General features: G+C 42.3%; 1 non-coding gene and 2 pseudogenes across 1 annotated transcript; all 3 read left to right on the top strand.

The window, feature by feature from the left end:
* Positions 1 to 266: 266 nt before the first annotated feature.
* Positions 267 to 384, top strand: LOC140869491 (5S ribosomal RNA; annotated as a pseudogene).
* A 399-nt stretch (positions 385 to 783) lies between these two features.
* LOC140868075 (5S ribosomal RNA) lies at positions 784 to 902 on the top strand. The gene has a single exon (XR_012145509.1). It is a non-coding gene; the product is annotated as a 5S ribosomal RNA (ribosomal RNA).
* A 397-nt stretch (positions 903 to 1,299) lies between these two features.
* LOC140869734 (5S ribosomal RNA) lies at positions 1,300 to 1,418 on the top strand (annotated as a pseudogene).
* Positions 1,419 to 18,880: the final 17,462 nt, after the last annotated feature.

The raw sequence follows: 18,880 nt of genomic DNA, 5'->3' as shown, positions 1-18,880 counted from the left end.
GATCTGGGTGACGCGGGCCGCTTTGGTGGGTCCCAACGCACCCTACGGGAAAAACGGCCTGAATGACCATCTCCGGGTTGGAATTTGAGCGTCTCCATCTCTTAGACCGAGATGCACGTGGTAGGTATAGATAGGAGTTTCGCGTGAGCGGGCTGAAAATCCCGTAACTCTCAGCCGATCGAAAGTTATGTCCGTTTGAAAGTGCAACGCATGTTCCTTCGATCCGCAATTCGAGAGACAAAACAATAAAGAATTCATTCACTGTTGGGTGCTATCATACCAGCACTAATCCACTAGATCCCATCATAACTCCAGAGTTAAGCGTGCTTGGGTGAGAGCAGTACTAGGATGGGTGACCCTTGGGAAGTCCTCGTGTTGCACCCCTTTTTCATTAATTTATTTTTTTCTTACTCGTACATCTTGATCTTTTGTTTCCTCGTCGTCCTATTTCCGAATCTTTGAGTCCAATCCGCGGATAGAAAATATGCAATAGACTGAAACACATGACGTGAACATGCGATCTTGGTGACGCGGGCCGCTTTGGTGGGTCCCAGCTCGCCTACGGGAAAAACGCCCCGAAAGACCATCTCCGGGTTGGAATTTGAGCATCTCCGTCTTATAGACCGAGATGCGCGCTGTAGGTATCAAGAGAGGCTTCACGTGAGCAGGCTGAAGCTCCCGTAACTCTCAGTCCATCGAAAGTTATGCCCGTTTGAAAGTGCAGCGCCTGTTCCTCCGATCCGCAATTCGAGAAACAAAACAATAAAGAATTCATTCATTGTTGGGTGCGATCATACCAGCACTAATGCATGGGATCCCATCAGAACTCCGGAGTAAAGCGTGCTTGGGCGAGAGTAGTACTAGAATGGGTGACCCCCTGGGAAGTCCTCGTGTTGCACCTCTTTTTCATTAATTTCTTTTTTTCTTACTCGTACTTCTTGTTATTTCGATTCCTCGTCGTCCTATTTCTGATTCTTTGAGTCCAATTTGCGGATAAAAAATATGCAATAGACTGAAACACACGACGTGAACGTGCGATCTGGGTGACGCGGGCCGCTTCGGTGGGTCCCAGCGCCCTACTGGAAAAATGCCCCAAAAGACCGTCATCGGGTTGGAATTTGAGCGTCTCCGTCTCGTAGACCAAGATGCGCACTATAGGTATCGAGAGAGGCTTCGCATGAGCTGGCTGAAGCTCCCGTAACTCTCATCCGATCGAAATTTATGTCCGTTTGAAAGTGCAGCGCCTGTGCCTCCGATCCGCAATTCGAGAAAAAAACAATAAAGAATTCATTCACTATTGGGTGAGATCATACCAGCACTAATGTACCGGATCCCATCAAAAATCTAAAATTAAGCGTGCTTGGGCGAGAGCAGTACTAGCATAGGTGACCCCCTGGAAAGTCTTCGTGTTGCACCCATTTTTCATTAATTTATTTTTTTCTTACTCGTACTTCTTGTTATTCCGATTCCTCGCTGTCCTATTTCTGACTCTTTCAGTCCAACCCGCGGATAGAAAAGATGCAATAGACTGAATCACACGATGTGAACGTGCGATCTGGGTGACACGGGTTGCTTCAGTGGGTCCCAGAGTGCCCTAAAGGAAAAACAACCCGAAAGACCATCTTCGGGTTGAAATTTGAGCGTCTTCATCTATTTAACCCGGATGCACTACCTAATCAGAGTTAAGAGCATAATTAAGCATGCATTAAATAAAATCGCCGCGAAAGACTTAAATACAAATAAATCAGCGGAATACAACCGACTAAACAAACTCGATTATACAACTCAATCGAATCAAATTTAAATAAAACCTACAGCTAATCGTGTTGTCTTCAAGGTCACTGGCTACTCCAGGCTCCTGGTGCTCAATCCTGCACCTACACCTGCCCCGTCGAATAGGGTATCCAGATACACAGAAAATACTGGACGTGAGCTATAATCTCAATACGAAATCACGGATAAACATACAAATATGATGCATGCAAATGACCGGGTATCCATATCTGGGATAACTGTATACGAACTGCTCAGACTGGCGCCTGTAATATAAGCGTCACATCGGGGTAGCTAACCACTGTGCGCGACCCCTCATTCCCGAAAGACCATCTTCGGGTTGGAATTTGAGCGTCTTCATCCTGGAATATAAGCTCGTCGATTGAATCTTACCGATCGAGCGGTGCTGATGTTTTCTTCCGGGCAGAAAGTTTTGAAACCTTGCTCGCTCGATCGATTGAGTTCTACCGATCGAGCGAGGCACTGTTCTTTTAAAAAAAAAATAAATTCCTTTATTTCTTTTAATCTTGGATCTTTTATGCTTAATTACTGTTTAATCTGATATTAGATGTTTAGAACCGAGGTCTCACATTAAGTGGTATCAGAGCGATAAGCTCTTGGTTGAACTAGAAGTGAGCGGGGTATTCAAGTCCGCAGCTATTGGTTCCTCCCATGTGATTGAGTTATTTTTTTGATTATTTAAATTACATGCGAGCATGATTTATTATTGAGAATTATTTGAATTACATGATTATGTGATTTAATTTATAAAGTATGATCTACTTGAGATATAACTGTTTTTGTTATCAACTAGTATCCAAAATTATGAGAGATTGAAAGGGGCACCACTTTGTAGCGATTGAGATATCTTGTGTCCTAACCTTTGATTATCAGATGGGTCCTCGTCGAGTAATTAACAGAAACCCACCGCCAGTTACTCCTCCGAACGAGCAAGCTAGTACAGAAACTGATCAGATGGATGCCACATCGATGCCTATGAAAACCTTGCTGAAGTGGTTTCAATCGTTTAATCCGCCTATCTTGCAGGGTACAAAGAATCATGTTGACTGTGAGAGCTGTTTGGACAACATTGATCAGTTGTTCGATTCCCTTGATTATTCAGATGACCGCCGAACCAGGTTAGTCATTCATCAGCTTCGTGGTGTTGCTAAGAACTGGTGGATCACGACGAAGAGAGCTATGGAAAATCGATGTATAGTTATTAATTGGACTCTTTTCAAATCTGTGTTTTATAAGCGGGTTTTCCCAATTTCGTACCGAAAGGATAAGTGTAAGGTCCGGGATTAATTAATATTAATCCGAATTTATTTAATTTTAATCCGAGTATATTTAATTTGGGAATATTTAGAGTTTTGATTTAAATTCTAATATTCTTAAATTATTTAGGATTGAAATTGAATTAAAATAAGGGCCGAGGACCAAATTGTAATTATTGAAGAATCTAGGGACTAAAGTGCAATTTTATTGAAAGTTATCAGATTTGTGTTGGATTACTCAGCTTTTGCACGTGTACTTCACTCCTTATTCAGAAATTGAGAAGCAGAGATCGATTTCTTCCTTTTTCTTTTGAAAGTTTGATTTTCGAATTGTCATAACTTTTGAACCGGTTGTCCGATTTCGATTCCGAAAAGTGTTCTGGAATCCTTACGACAAGGGCTTCAATTTGGTGTAAGATTTTATATCTTTTAGCATGGTTGGATTTCGAAAATTGACAGATATCAGATATTGAGTTTTCGATCATTTTTTGCAATTTGTATTGCGTCTAGTTTCGACTCCGGATCAAAGTTGGATGATTGAAGGGATTGATGATGATTTGTAGCATGTATATCAATGACTTTAGTTGCTGTAATGATGTTCTGCTATTGATTTTGTTAAGATATATGCTGATATATGAGTTTGAGTTACACGTTTCGATGTCGGGATTACGTCGGTTACCGATTTTGTATCTCTACGTCGTTTCATCGAGTTTTGGAACTGTTTTGATAGCCGAATTCTGAGTTGAAGTTGTTATTAAGCTGTTGTAAATGTTAAAGTGTGTGTCTTGTTCAATTTCAGTTGAGTTTGAAGGCTTAACAACACGAGATGCCGACTTTGAACCGAAGAAAGTTGATTGAGGTTTGAATTGGTTTTGATTGATGAAATCTTGATGGTTTTGACTCGTTTCTGAAATGATAGGTTGATATGATGTTTGATATATGTGTTTTGATTATATCTTACAGATTTGAAGAGTTCAGAACCTCGATAAACGAAGGTATAATGACGACATCGCGAAGTAGGGACTTTGAAACTCAAGAACGATTATCTTTGAGTTGGCCCGCAAAAATCACATACTTGTTTATGTTTTGATTTGATTGTGGTGTTGTCGATCCATCTCAGGTAGTGGATATTTAAATTTTAGTTGATATGATGTTATATTGAATTGAATCTAAGCCAAGGTTGCGGTTAACCTTATTTGCGAGTCGTTTACGAATTCGTTAGATGGATATCCATGTCAAGATCAGTTATGAATCTTGATGGCTTCAAAGTTATGTGAATCAATTCGTCTTTAAAGCGTTGAGTACTCTATTTGTTGAGTTGAGTTTTAAATAGAGTCGTTATGATTTATTTAACGCTTTCGATATGTTGGTTATACTGAGAATTATATCTCACCGGAGTTTATCCGGCTGTTGTCTTGTTTTGTATGTGTGCATGACAACAGAGAGGGCAGGAGCTGATCATCGACGTCATTGACAGCTGGGAGAGAGTCTAGCACGTGAGGACTCGGGTTGTAGATGATGTTTTGAATGGTAGAAGCATGGAACCTTAGAACTTGTGGGTTTTGGAATACATGTATGAAACTTGAGATAGATTATGTCGTTTATCGTTTCTTTAGCGACTTGTGCGATGTAATAAATACATGTATAGATGCTTGAGACCTTGTTTATATTAATATGCATGATTTGGATCTTTTATATCATGTTTTGGACTTGAATTTGATGAATTGGAAGGAGTTGAAGGGATCAAATTTGCGGACAAAGAACAAGGCAAGTTTCTGCTCCAAGAGGCGCCCCCGCGGTAGTTTTTGACGGCTCGCGCGCAGCCTGGAGACTAGCCTACTATTTTGGAAAAAAAACAGGGGCGCCCCCGCGGTAATTTTTGGCGGCGGGGGCGCACCCCTTTTTGAAAAAAAAAAAATTTTTTTTAGATCCTTTATTTCCTTATTAGTTTAATGATGCTTATTCATTAAATGCCCTTAAGATTTGAGATTAGCAACCCGAGGCCCCACAACAGGTGGTATCAGAGCGTTAAGTTTCTCAGACTAAGAATAGATGAGCGGGGTAGATCGAGTCTTTTACTCTGATTTAAGTATTCTTGAAGCATGTTTATTATCTGACTTGATTTACAGCTTTAAGAATTGCATGCTATCCGTTATCTGATATTATTGGAAGCATGTAATAATACGACTGAATCAGATTCGATCTTTTAAGAAGGCATTGAGGAACTGAAACAGAAATGTGTTATTATATGATGAATTGTACACTAATCTGTTTGATTATCAGATATGCCTCCCCGACCAGCACCGAGAGTTAGGCAGACATTGGCTACGAATCAGCCTGAACAGACAAATGCTGCACAGGTCCCAGTGACAGTGTCTGAACATGGACACGGTAGTACGTCTACTGCTGAGTTTAGTGATGCGAATCCGATGGAGAAACTTTTGAAACGATTCCAGTCATTCAAACCACCGAAGTTGCAAGGAACAGAGAATGCTATAGAGTGTGAGAACTGGCTGGAAGATATTGAGCAGTTATTTGATTCCATTGATTATACAGATGATCATCGTGTGAGACTGATAATTCATCAATTGCATGGCCTTTCCAAGAGTTGGTGGATAGCGACGAAGAGAGCACTGGAAAACCAAGGTACTGTTATTACCTGGTCTGTATTTCGAACTGCTTTCTATCAGCGTTTCTTTCCTGTGTCTTATCGCAAGGACAAAGGAGCAGAGTTTGCAAGTTTGCAACAGGGACAGTTGAATATTGAAGAATATGTCACTAAATTCACTAGCTTGTTGAAGTTTGCACCACATATCGCTGTTAGTGACGAAGCTCAAGCCGATCAATTTATCAATGGCTTGAATCCTGATGTGTTTACACTGGTGAATTCGGGAAGACCGAATACCTTTGCTGATGCTCTGAATCGAGCAAAGGGTGCAGATGCAGGGATACTAAAACAAAGAGGAGCACAGTTTGTGCCACAGCCAGTGAGACAACCACAAGAACAGCCACAGATTCCACAGCCACCTCGATTTGAAGCTGGAGGTAGTAGCAGTGGAAACAAAAATTTCTTCAAGGGTAAGAGCAAACAGTTCAAGAGATCAGGTGGTGGTAGCTCTTCTAGTTCAAGTGGATCCCGACAGTCTAGAGCTGGACAGAAGTCTGATGTATATTGCACCAAATGTGGAGGTCGCCATACTGATGAACAATGCCGAGGTGTGTTTGGAAGCTGCCACATTTGCAACAAGATGGGACACTTTGCAAGAGTGTGTCCACAACGAGGATCTGAGGGTGCACAGGGTACTGGAGCATTGAGACCGGTGGGTCAATCTACATCTTTTGTTCACTCTTTTCAACCACAGCCTGCCGCACCGAGTAGAGGAGAAGGTCAGACGGTGAATCAACCTCCAAGGCAACAAGCAAGGGTGTTTGCATTGACTGAGGAGCAAGCACAAGCGGCACCAGATGATGTGATTGCAGGTAACTGTTCTCTTTATGGTTATCCTGCTTATGTCTTATTCGATACTGGTGCGTCGCATACTTTTATATCTGAGCAGTTTGTTGCATTGCATTCATTACCTGTTGAGCCCTTAGCTACTGTTGTATCTATTTCATCACCTCTGGGTCGAGGTATTGTATAAGTGAAGTCTGTACGAAATTGTATATTACAGTGTGAGGGGCATGAGATTGAGCTTGATTGTATTGTACTCGGTTTGTCTGATTTTGATTGCATAATCGGTATTGATATGCTAACCAAGTACAGAGCTACAGTAGACTGTTTTCAGAAGATTGTGAAGTTCAGACCTGATATGACTGATGAATGGAAATTTTATGGTAAGGGATCACGAGCTAGAATTCCTTTGATATCTGTTCTTTCTATGACTGACTTGTTACAGAAAGGGGCAGAAGGATTCCTTATTTATGCAGTCGATATACTGAAGACTAGTCCGAAATTGACTGATATACCGGTGGTGAGCGAGTTTGCTGATGTATTCCCTGATGAGATTCCAGGATTGCCACCATACATAGAGGTAGATTTCAGTATTGAATTGATGCCAGGTACACAACCGATATCAAAAACACCGTACCGAATGGCACCGATTGAATTGAAAGAACTGAAAGACCAACTCGAAGATTTGTTGGCCAAGGATTATATCAGACCAAGCGTCTCTCCTTGGGGTGCTCCGGTATTGTTTGCTAGAAAGAAGGACGGATCGATGAGACTATGTATTGACTACCGGCAATTGAACAAAGCAACGGTAAAGAATCGCTATCCTTTACCTCGTATCGATGATTTATTTGATCAATTGCAGGGATCGTCACATATTCAAAGATTGATTTGCGATCCGGATATCATCAACTGAGGGTTAGAGATGAAGATATTCCTAAGACTGCATTTAGAACCAGGTATGGCCATTATGAATTCATAGTCATGCCTTTTGGTCTAACGAATGCACCAGCAGTTTTTATGGGATTGATGAATAGGGTATTTCAAAGATATCTAGATGATTTCGTGATCATATTTATCGATGATATCTTGATTTATTCTAATAATATGTGTGAACATGCTGATCATCTCTGAATTGTATTGAGAACGTTACGGGAAGAAAAATTATATGCCAAGTTATCCAAATGTGAGTTTTGGTTGCAGCAAGTCGTGTTTCTTGGCCATATAATTTCAGGAGATGGTATATCAGTGGATCCAAGCAAAGTAGAAGCTGTGATCAGTTGGCAAAGACCGACGTCTGTGCCAGAAATTCGAAGTTTTATGGGCTTAGCTGGTTATTATCGTTGATTCATTCGAGATTTTTCATCTATAGCGAAGCCTATTACACAGCTTACACAGAAGAATGCACCATTTGTTTGGTCTGAGGCATGTGAAAGGAGTTTTGTTGAACTGAAAAAGAGATTGACTACTGCGCCAATGTTGACAATCCCTAAAGGTACTGGGGATTTCGTTGTTTATTGTGATGCTTCTCACCAGGGTTTGGGATGTATTTTAATGTAGAAAGGACATGTTGTTGCTTATGCTTCTCGACAACTGAAACCACATGAGGTTAGGTATCCAATTCATGATCTTGAATTGGCTGCTATCGTTTTTGCATTGAAGATCTGGAGACATTATTTATACGGCGAGAAGTTTGAAATCTTTTCTGATCATAAAAGTCTGAAGTATCTATTCTCACAATCTGAATTGAACATGAGACAACGACGATGGCTTGATTTATTGAAGGATTTTGATTGTGAAATCAAATATTATCCGGGAAAATCTAACGCAGCAGCAGATGCCCTGAGTAGAAAAGTATGTGCTCTATCTTTATCTACTATAGGTGTATCTAATTTGATTGAGAATTGTTGTGTTTCTGGATATGTATTTGAGACAGATAGAAGGCCTATGAGAGTTTATGCAATCAGTGCTGAGCCAGAGTTGTTGATTCGTATCAAAGAAGCACAGAAAGCTGATCAGAATGTACAGAAATCTATTGAAATGATCAGATCAGGACATCAGTCTGAGTACAAGCTTAGTGACGATGATATCTTGTATGTGAATAACCGAATAGTTGTTCCCAATATTGCAGACTTGAGACAGAATATTCTGAAAGAAGCCCATTTTAGTCGCTTTAGTGTTCACTCTGGAGGCAGAAAGATGTACAACGACTTGAAGAGTCAGTACTGGTGGAAACAAATGAAGTCTGATGTGACTGAATTTGTATCCAAATGTTTGAATTGCCAACAGGTGAAGGCTGAAAGAAAGAAACCGGGTGTCTTATTACAGAGTTTATCAATTCCTGAATGGAAATGGGATCACATTTCCATGGACTTTGTAACGAAGTTGCCACGATCATCTCGAGGATGCGATGCTGTTTGGGTGATCATTGACAGATTGATGAAAACTGCGTGCTTTATTCCTTATCGAATGAGTCATGATCAAATGACGGATCTTTATATTCGAGAAGTGGTAAGACTACACGGTGTGCCAAAGTCGATTGTATCTGACCGAGATCCGAGGTTTACTTCACACTTTTGGCATAGCCTACAAGAAGCTCTAGGTACGCGTTTACATTTGAGTACTGCTTACCATCCTCAAACCTACGGTCAATCTGAACGAACTATTCAGACGCTTGAGGATATGCTTAGAGCTATAGTACTTGATTTTGGTGTTACATGGCAAAATTCTATACCACTCGTGGAATTTTTTTATAACAACAGTTATCAGACGAGTATAGAGATGGCACCATTCGAAGCGTTATATGGAAAGAAGTGTCGATCACCTTTGTATTGGGATGATGTTTCTGAGGTACCTGAGTTAGGGCCAGATATGATCAGACAGATGACTGAAAAGGTGAAACTGATACAGCAGAGAATGAGAACAACACAGCACAGACAGACCAGATATGCGAATGTACGACGACGGCCGTTATCTTTTGATCAGGGAGATAGAGTGTTTCTGAAGATTTCACCGTTCAGAGGCACCGTTCGATTTGGTAAACGAGGGAAATTATCTCCGAGGTATATTGGGCAGTATGAGATTCTCGAGAAGATAGGCAATCTAGCTTATCGACTCGCTCTTTCTATGTCTTTATCTGGAATACATGATGTCTTTCATGTATCAATGTTGAGGAAGTACATATCTGATGCATCTCATGTGATTCACTCCGATGAAGCTGAGTTAGATGACACTCTTAGTTATTTCGAGCAACCTATTCAGATTCTTGATAGAAAGACGAAACAACTCCGAACGAAGACCATTCCATTGGTGAAGATTCAATGGAGTAGACACGGAGTTGAAGAAGCAACTTGGGAAGTCGAAGAAGATATGAAGCAACGATTTCCTTATCTATTCCACTGATGTGAGTTCTTATTCAGTTTTCAGTTATTCTTTATTCTTATAAGCATGCGGACTGCATATCTATACTGATTATGAATTCGAGGACGAACTCATGTCTTAGTGGGGGAGAAATGTAAGGCCCGGGATTAATTAATATTAATCCAAATTTATTTAATTTTAATCCGAGTATATTTAATTTGGGAATATTTAGAGTTTTGATTTAAATTCTAATATTCTTAAATTATTTAGGATTGAAATTGAATTAAAATAAGGGCCGAAGACCAAATTGCAATTATTGAAGAATCTAGGGACTAAAGTGCAATTTTATTGAAAGTTATCAGATTTGTGTTGGATTACTCAGCTTTTGCACGTGTACTTCACTCCTTATTCAGAAATTGAGAAGCAGAGATCGATTTCTTCCTTTTTCTTTTGAAAGTTTGATTTTCGAATTGTCATAACTTTTGAACCGGTTGTCCGATTTCGATTCCGAAAAGTGTTCTGGAATCCTTACGACAAGGGCTTCGATTTGGTGTAAGATTTTATATCTTTTAGCATGGTTGGATTTCGAAAATTGACAGATATCAGATATTGAGTTTTCGATCATGTTTTGCAATTTGTATTGCGTCTAGTTTCGACTCCGGATCAAAGTTGGATGATTGAAGGGATTGATGATGATTTGTAGCATGTATATCAATGACTTTAGTTGCTGTAATGATGTTCTGCTATTGATTTTGTTAAGATATATGCTGATATATGAGTTTGAGTTACACGTTTTGATGTCGGGATTACGTCGGTTACCGATTTTGTATCTCTACGTCGTTTCATCGAGTTTTGGAACTGTTTTGATAGCCGAATTCTGAGTTGAAGTTGCTATTAAGCTGTTGTAAATGTTAAAGTGTGTGTCTTGTTCAATTTCAGTTGAGTTTGAAGGCTTAACAACACGAGATGCCGACTTTGAACCGAAGAAAGTTGATTGAGGTTTGAATTGGTTTTGATTGATGAAATCTTGATGGTTTTGACTCGTTTATGAAATGATAGGTTGATATGAAGTTTGATATATGTGTTTTGATTATATATTACAGATTTGAAGAGTTCAGAACCTCGATAAACGAAGGTATAATGACGACATCGCGAAGTAGGGACTTTGAAACTCAAGAACGATTATCTTTGAGTTGGCCCGCAAAAATCACATACTTGTTTATGTTTTGATTTGATTGTGGTGTTGTCGATCCATCTCAGGTAGTGGATCCTTAAATTTGAGTTGATATGATGTTATATCGAATTGAATCTAAGCCAAGGTTGCGGTTAACCTTATTTTCGAGTCGTTTACGAATTCGTTAGATGGATATCCATGTCAAGATCAGTTATGAATCTTGATGGCTTCGAAGTTATGTGAATCAATTCGTCTTTAAAGCGTTGAGTACTCTATTTGTTGAGTTGAGTTTTAAATATAGTCGTTATGATTTATTTAACGCTTTCGATATGTTGGTTATACTGAGAATTATATCTCACCGGAGTTTATCCGGTTGTTGTCTTGTTTTGTATGTGTGCATGACAACAGAGAGGGCAGGAGCTGATCATCGACATCATTGACAGCTGGGAGAGAGTCTAGCACGTGAGGACTCGGGTTGTAGATGATGTTTTGAATGGTAGAAGCATGGAACCTTAGAACTTGTGGGTTTTGGAATACATGTATGAAACTTGAGATAGATTATGTCGTTTATCGTTTCTTTAGCGACTTGTGCGATGTAATAAATACATGTATAGATGCTTGAGACCTTGTTTATATTAATATGCATGATTTGGATCTTTTATATCATGTTTTGGACTTGAGTTTGATGAATTGGAAGGAGTTGAAGGGATCAAATTTGCGGACAAAGAACAAGGCAAGTTTCTGCTCCAGGAGGCGCCCCCGCGGTAGTTTTTGACGGCTCGCGCACAGCCTGGAGACTAGCCTACTGTTTTGGAAAAAAAACAGGGGCGCCCCCGCGGTTGTTTTTGGCGGCGGGGGCGCACCCCTTTTTGAAAAAAAAAAAAAAAAAAAATTTTAGATCCTTTATTTCCTTATTAGTTTAATGATGCTTATTCATTAAATGCCCTTAAGATTTGAGATTAGCAACCCGAGGCCCCACAATAAGGGAGCCAAATTTGCCACTTTGAGGCAAGAAAACTTGAACATCGAGGAGTATGTAGCCAAGTTTGATAGTTTGCTGAGATTTTCACTGCACATTGCCGACAATGAAGAAGCAAAAGCTGACCAGTTCATTAATGGTTTGAACCCCGACATCTTCACATTCGTAAAAACTGCTAGGCTTGATGTAGTGACCTGCAATTAATCAAGGTAATTAAGGAAATTAATTACTAAATTTTGCCTAAAATTATCCGAAGTGGATCGGAAGCTCCGAAGCACGGATCGGAAGCTCCGATCGGGATCGGACGTTCCGTTGGAGGATCGGAGGTTCCGTTCTGGCTAGGGCTGGCGTCATCACCGACGTCAGCAAGATGACATCACTGCTTACGCACGTGAGGTGACATCGGACGTTCCGATGTCACGATCGGACGCTCCGTTCACGATCGAACGTTCCGATGAGGGATCAGACGTTCCGATCGCCGTCTATAAATAAGGGGTCCGAGCCCTCATTCTGTGCACCGATTTCCCCTCCTTTCCTCTGGTTTTCTAACCTTCTTACTTAGATCTACAGAGTTCTAGGCATCCTATTGGGAATCCGGAAGTTGCCTAGCGATCTCGGCGTCGTAGCAAAGGTGTGCCTAGGTTTTGAGACGATTTTACACCAGTGGGCTGACGACGGACGAAGGTATAATTTGGCATCCTAAAAATATTTAGGAGTATGCAATAGCTTAATTAAGGCTTTTAGAGCTTAATTGTTGATGCATGGATATTTGCATTGTAATAGCAGTAGACTGGACTAGTAGGCTTGGAGTCTAGGTCAGTGGAGCTAGGTTTGACCAGCAGTGTTAGAGGTATGTAACTACTGACCGAGATAGCCGACATGATATATTTTCTTATATGTTTCATGAGTATGTGCTATATGTTTTATCATGTTTTAGCATGTTTTACCGCCTTATCACATACATGATTTTACGTATGACTGCATCCGGAGAGATGTGAGTCATTGACAGTCTCCATAGGGAACGATGATCTCATTATGGACTCGAGTCAGGTATGACAGTTTCCATATGGGACTCGTATCCTGTTTTGGATTCGGGTCAGGATGGGTTTGGCTCAGCCCTGATATGGAATATACGAGTACCCCGCGGAGTAGCTCTCTAGCCGGTGCTGTATATTCTCGGCGCCATGAGCAAGTGTTTTAACTTGAGTTTTAAATCATCTGTGTGCGCATATTTGTATTTATATCATTGCGTCGTATTGAGCGTTCTAGCTCACGCCCCTGTGTTTGGGTATTGTGTATCTTGTGGCGGGGCAGGTTTGAGGCTGGATATTCCAGGCGGCTCTCAATAGGATTAAGCTTTGGAGAGTACGAGGTTGTAGAGGGTAGGGATTTATTTACCCTGAACCTTCGATTTGGTTGTATAACAGTATTTATACAATTGTGATAACGTCAGTTGTATTCTGCCGATTGGATTTGTTGTATTTTAATTATCTGCTCTTTACGCTTTAAGCTTTTATTGCGTGCGCTTTTACTATAACTCAGATTAGGTAGTGGATCTGGGTTGGGTCACTACATTTTTGGTATCAGAGCGACGCATTCTACTGGGAATATCGTAAAGCGGATTAAGTAATTATCTGTTCTTATGTAACAGATGGCAGATTATGACGAGAGTCACGGTAGCGTAGATGGCGGTCGTTGGGGCGATCCGGACGATCTTAGATGTCGGGGACAGCCCGAGGAGTGCAAGCGAGTAAGCATGCATAGGTTTAAGGAAGTTAGCCCGAAGCCTTTGACGGGTGGTGAGACAGCTGAAGAGGCAGAGGATTGGATGGAGAGGATGGAGCAGTGCTTCCAAGAGTTCCGTTTCACGGCTGAGGATAGGATTGAGATTCTTGCCTTTATGCTTGAGGGCAGAGCGAGGAAGTGGTGGAGATCTACTTCCGCACCGTTCATAGCAGCTAGAGGTGCAGCTACTTGGGTGGAGTTCCGTACTGCTTATCAGAGATTTTATTTTCCTCCAGCTCTTTGTCAGGCGAAAGCCAGTGAGTTGTGGAGTTTGCGACAGGGGACGATGACGATCGAGGAGTACCTGCATAAGTTCTTTGATCTGCTACCCTTTTTTCCTCATATTGCTGATAGTTCTATGGCGAAGTTTGATCATTTCCTTCAGGGTTTGAATCCTGATAATCATCGTATGGTTGATGTGGGCGGCGATGGGACTTACGAAGATTTGGTTGACCGTTGTCGCCAGGCCGAAGATAGTATTCGGAGGAACAGAGGACTTTATTCTTCTTCCAGGCAAGCGAGCTCTAGTCCTTTGGGTCCGAGAGGACACTCCTTCAAGAAGCCAGGAGGTACTTCTTCTTCTTCCTCTGGATCTGGTGGAGTGCACCGTTTTGGTGGACAGAGACCGAACCGGTGTATTCAGTGTCGACGCAGACATCCGCTAGGGCAGTGTGGTCGATCGGCCACTGCATGTTTCCAGTGTGGCCAGGAGGGTCACATGAAGAGATATTGTCCTATGCTGATTGGGGCAGCGAGTGGTTCTGGAGGTTCTCAGGCATCTGTTCAGCCACCTTAGTACCAGCAGCCACCTTTCCAGCAGCAGTTTTCGCAGCAGCGCCAGCATCCGCAGTAGTCTCAGAGACAGCCTACTCAGACTCCTTCTCGGGATCATTCTTCTTTGAGGCCACGTGCCCAGGGTCAGGTCTTTGCGCTTAACCAGGAGCAGGCAGAGGCTGACAGTGATCGGATGATTGTAGGTATATGTAGTTTATGTGGTTTTCCTGCATATGTTTTAATTGATACCGGTGCATCGCATTCTTTTGTCTCAGCACGTTTCGCTAAGAAGTATAGATTGCCATTTATTCCTTTAGACGTGTTGCTAGTGGTTTCTACTCCTATGGGGAGCGAGATTTTAGCCAAGCGTCTAGTTGTGGGTTGTGTTTTGGATTTCGAGGGACATCAGCTTAGTGTTAACCTAATGATTCTAGCGATGGAGGATTTCGATTGCATAATTGGGATAGATCTATTGACTACCTACCGAGCGATAGTGGATTGCTATCAGAGGTTTGTTCAGTTTCGTCCAGAGGATGACGAGTCGTGGTATTTCTATGGTAAGGGAGCGCGACCCCCGATGCTAGTGGTTTCAGCTCTGAAGGCCCGACGTGCTTTAGAGTCTGGCGGGGAAGGCTACCTTATCTAAGCCATTGACGCATCCTTATGAGAGCCAGATATCCAAGAGATACCAGTGGTTCGTGACTTTCCAGATGTGTTTCCGGAGGAGATTCCAGGTTTGCCACCAGTAAGGGAAATCGAGTTTGGCATTGAGTTAGCGCCAGGGACTGCACCGATTTTGTGCAGAAGCAATTGAAAGATCTTCTTGATAATGGTTATATTAGACCTAGTGTTTCGCCATGGGGAGCCCCAGTACTGTTTGTCAAGAAGAAGGATGGTTCGATGCGGTTGTGTATTGACTACCGTCAGTTGAATCAGGTGACAGTGAAGAATAAGTATCCTCTTCCGCGGATAGATGATATCTTTGATCAGTTTCAGGGTACTTCTGTCTATTCGAAGATTGATCTTCGGTCTGGGTATCATCAATTGCGAGTTCGACAGGAGGATGTTCCTAAGACAGCATTTCGTACGCGGTATGGACATTATGAGTTTCTAGTGATGCCGTTTGGTTTGACGAATGCTCCAGCTGTTTTTATGAATATGATGAACAGAGTTTTCCGCGACTTTCTGGATAAGTTCATGGTGGTGTTCATCGATGAAATTTTGGTGTATTCTCGCAGCATGGATGAGCATGCCTACCATCTCTATACTGTACTGCAGGTCTTGAGGGAGAGACAGTTGTATGCGAAGCTGAGTAAGTGTGACTTCTGGATTGACCGAGTAGTGTTCCTTGGTCATGTCATTTCTCAGGATGGCGTATCTGTTGATCCTAGCAAGACAGAGGCTATTTTGAATTGGTCACGTCCGACTACAGCTTCTGAGATTCGTAGTTTCCTTGGTTTTACAGGATACTATCGTCGTTTTGTGGAGAATTTCTCTCAGATAGCTAAGCCTTTGACTCAGTTGCCAAAGAAAGACGTTTCTTTCGTTCGGTCTGATGCTTGTGAAGACAGTTTTCATGAGTTGAGACATCGTCTGACGACAGCTCCAGTTCTTGCTTTACCGTCTGGATCAGGTGGTTTTGTAGTCTTCACTGATGCTTCTCTCCAGGGTTTGGGGTGTGTGTTGACTCAGAATGGCCACGTGATCGCTTATGCCTCCAGACAGCTGAAGACTCACAAGGAGAACTATCCCGTACATGATTTAGAGCTTGCAGCCATTGTCTTTGCTCTTAAGATATGGCGTCACTATTTGAACGGAGAACGATTTGAGATCTTCACCGATCATAAGAGTTTGAAGTATCTGTTCACTCAGGCTGAGTTGAACATGCGGCCGCATCGTTGGATGGATTTGTTGAAGGATTACGATTGTGAGATCAAGTACCATCCAGGTTCTTCAAATCCCGTTGCTGATGCGCTTAGTCGCAAAGTTTATATGAGTTCCATTCGTACCAGTTCGGTTTCGAGGGCAGTGGAGGAGTGTTGTTCTTTGGGATTTACATTCCGTCATAAGAAAGAACAACAAGGGATTCGTGTCTCTTTTGTGCTTGCAGAGCCAGCGCTATACAGATGAATCCAGGAAGCTCAGAATTCTGATCCGAAGACTCAGAAGTTGGCCCGCCTGGCTGAGGGTGATAATACTTCTGGTTTCCATTTGCAGGGAGACGGTCTGTTGTGTCTTTCTGGTCGAGTTGTGGTACCCGAGGATTCTACTTTGAGGGATGAGATCTTATTGCAAGCTCACCGCAGTCGATTTTCTGTACATCCAGGCAGCATGAAGATGTATAAGGATCTTTGCACTCAATTTTTGTGGAAAGGAATGAAGCGCAGCATTTATCAGTTCGTATCCCGATGCCTTGTGTGTCAACAAGTCAAGGTAGAGTTTAGACGACCCGAAGGGTTACTTCACAGCCTAGAGATTCCTGAATGGAAGTGGAAGCATGTGACGATGGACTTTGTCACCCACTTGCCTATGTCTTCCAGGAATTGTGATGCTATTTGGGTTGTCGTGGATCGATTGTCGAAGTCAGCGCATTTTCTTCCCTATAACCACGATTACACCTTTGATAGGATGGCACAATTGTATGTGCGGGAGATTGTGCGATTGCATGGGATTCCGTTGAGCATTGTCAGCGATAGAGATCCGAGGTTCACCTCGAGATTTTGGGGTAGTTTCCAGCGAGCCCTTGGTACTACTTTGAGCTTGAGTACGGCTTATCATCCAGAGATGGACGGACAGTCGGAGCATACTATTCGCACTCTAGAGGATATGCTTCGTGCGGCGGTGATGGATTTTGGTCCAGCGTGGCATGATCATTTACCTTTGGTGGAGTTTGCCTACAACAATAGTTTCCATCGCAGCATTGGCATGGCACCATTTGAGGCTCTTTATGGACGTCGTTGTCGTACACCTTTGTTTTGGGACAAGGTTGGCGAGCGTTAGGTTGAGGGTCCTCAGATGATTCAGCAGATGATTGAGGCAGTAGAGTTGATCCGATGCAGGATTAAGGCAGCCCAGGATCGACAGGCTAGTTACGCGAACACTCACCGCAGGCCACTTCATTTTGAGGTAGGGGAATATGTTTTCTTGCATGTGTCACCTTTTCGGAAGATGATGAGGTTTGGTCGCAAGGGTAAGCTGACACCTAGATTTATTGGTCCTTTCGAGATTCTCGAGAAGGTTGGGGATGTTGCTTATCATCTGGCCTTGCCACCCAATCTTTCGGAGATCCACGATGTGTTCCACGTGTCCTTGTTGAGGCAGTATGTGGCGGACGAGTCGCATATTTTGCATCCGACCGAGGTAAAGATAGATCGGGATCTATCGTATGTGGAGAAACCCCTGCGGATTCTTGACAGGAAGGACAAGGTACTTCGTAACAAGCGAATACCATTGGTTATGGTACAGTGGCAACGCAGAGGGACAGAGGAAGCTACTTGGGAGTTGGAGGGTCGGATGTTAGCCGAGCACCCCGAGTTGTTTTAAGATTTTGTACTCTGTTGTATCGAATGTATATTGTTCAGTTGTAATAAGAGCATTAATTTTGCGTACTATGTTTTCCTTAAGATTTAATTTCGAGGACAAAATTTCTTATGTGGGGGAGAATGTAGTGACCCTCAATTAATCAAGGTAATTAAAGAAATTAATTACTAAATTTTGCCTAAAATTATCCGAATTGGATCGGAAGCTCCGAAGCACGGATCGGAAGCTCCGATCGGGATCGAACGTTCCGTTGGAGGATTGGAGGTTTTGTTCTAGCTAGGGCTGGCGTCATCACCGATTTCAGCAAGATGACATCACTGCTTACGCACGTGAGGTGACATCGGACGTTCCGATGTCACGATCGGACGCTCCGTTCATGATCGAACGTTCCGATGAGGGATCGGACATTTCGATCGCCTTCTATAAATAAGGGGTCCGAGCCCTCATTCTGTGCACCGATTTCCCCTCCTTTCCTCTGGTTTTCGAACCTTCTTACTTAGATCTACGGAGTTCTAGGCATCATATTGGGAATCCGGAAGTTGCCTAGCGATCTCGGCGTCGTAGCGAAGGTGTGCCTAGGTTTTGAGATGATTCTACACCAGCGGGCTGACGACGGACGAAGGTATAATTTGGCATCCTAAAAATATTTAGGAGTATGCAATAGCTTAATTAAGAATTTTAGAGCTTAATTGTTAATGCATGGATATTTGCATTGTAATAGCAGTAGACTGGACTAGTAGGCTTGGAGTCTAGGTCAGTGGAGCTAGGTT

This window comes from Henckelia pumila, chromosome 4, assembly GCF_033568475.1.
Source record: "Henckelia pumila isolate YLH828 chromosome 4, ASM3356847v2, whole genome shotgun sequence".
NCBI lineage: Eukaryota > Viridiplantae > Streptophyta > Magnoliopsida > Lamiales > Gesneriaceae > Henckelia > Henckelia pumila.
The sequence above is the reverse complement of the archived record's forward strand: the minus strand, read 5'-3'. Positions and strand labels throughout refer to the sequence as shown.